The following is a 1,393-nucleotide window of genomic DNA, read 5'->3' on the forward strand; positions in this document are numbered from 1 at the left end:
CATTCAGTCTCATTTACTCTGAGCTCAGCTGGGGAACTTTATTCTTAAATATATATATTTTTGGGTCATCTTAAATATTATCATCTTACCTCTTAGTTTTGGTATCATGTTCCCCAGAGAGACTCCTTTTAGAAGCAGGGCCCCCCTCCTCTCTCTCCCCAGAGAGACTCCTTTTAGAGGCAGGGCCCCCCTCCTCTCTCTCCCCAGACATACTCATTTTAGAGGCAGGGCCCCCCTCCTCTCTCTCCCCAGAGAGACTCATTTTAGAGGCAGGGCCCCCCTCCTCTCTCTCCCCAGAGAGACTCATTTTAGACCACTGACCCCTAAACAGAGATCCAACATGTTGGTTGTAGTTAACACAGTGACAAGATAGTCTTGAAAATCATTTACTAACAGACATTATATAATATTTGACTAAAACAATCATTTCAAACCTTTTTAACGATCACATATGTTCTTTTTACTTGTATTTAATCAGGGGCAACCCATTGAGACCAGGGTCTCATTTTCAAAGGTGCCCTGAGCACAGCAGTACAAAAGTACAAAAAAAATGTCTCACCTACAAATCAGTTTAAAAGGTCCACTGCAGATGTTTTTATATCAACATCAAATCATTTCTGGGGAACAATTAAGTTCCTTCCTGTAAAATAGCTTTTTAGCCAAAAACTTTCTCAAGCAAGAATTTTGCTAGCACTGTCTGGGAGTGGTCTGAGTGGGGAGGGGGAAACTGAAAACGAGCTGTTATTGGCAGAGAGGTTTGGAACTCTTTGTTATTGGTCTATTAACCAATTGACGCATGGTGATGTCACCATGGAAAGCCTAAACTCCCGCCCATGCAACATTTTTACAATTAAAACCACAGGTCAGGTGTATTCAGGATGCTTTGAACATTAAATGAACACTCCAAAATTCAACGACTTTGTTACTTTGAGATTAGCTTAGTGCTTAGGTAGCTTAGTGGTTAAGAGCGTAGTGCCAGTAACCGAAAGGTCGCTGGTTCTAATCCTGAGCCGACTAGGTGAAAAATATGTTGATGTGCCCTTGAGCAAGGCACTTAACCCTAATTGCTCCTGTAAGTCGCTCTGGATAAGAGCGTCTGCTAAATGACTAAAATGTAAATGAAATTTAAAGTATGCTAATATTTTGTTTAGCATATGTTTTTGGTGGTTTGACACTTTATTCAGACAGTAATGAAATGGGGAGACAGGCAAATGGGAGAAACAGTGGGAAGGTTGGAAGCAGGGATTGGTCCCTGTTCTCAGGTGGAAAGTTGTATGTGACATATGCCAGAGAGTGTTACCAATACACCAAGGTTCTGCACAGGAAATAATAATATTAATGATTGGTAGCAGTGAGTAACCAAATCATAGATTGCAGTCTGCTTGTCCATAGA

At 41.1% G+C, this 1,393-nt stretch overlaps 1 long non-coding RNA gene across 1 annotated transcript in view; it reads right to left on the reverse strand.

Moving 5' to 3' along the window:
* LOC123487353 overlaps positions 1-127 on the reverse strand; it is a 3,409-nt gene extending 3,282 nt beyond the window's left edge. Inside the window, exon 1 of the long non-coding RNA XR_006659741.1 lies at positions 90-127. This is a non-coding gene — a long non-coding RNA (uncharacterized LOC123487353). The remainder of the gene's footprint in view (positions 1-89) is intronic.
* Between the last annotated feature and the right edge of the window lie 1,266 nt (positions 128-1,393).

This window comes from Coregonus clupeaformis, unplaced genomic scaffold (assembly GCF_020615455.1).
Source record: "Coregonus clupeaformis isolate EN_2021a unplaced genomic scaffold, ASM2061545v1 scaf1673, whole genome shotgun sequence".
Classification (NCBI taxonomy): domain Eukaryota; kingdom Metazoa; phylum Chordata; class Actinopteri; order Salmoniformes; family Salmonidae; genus Coregonus; species Coregonus clupeaformis.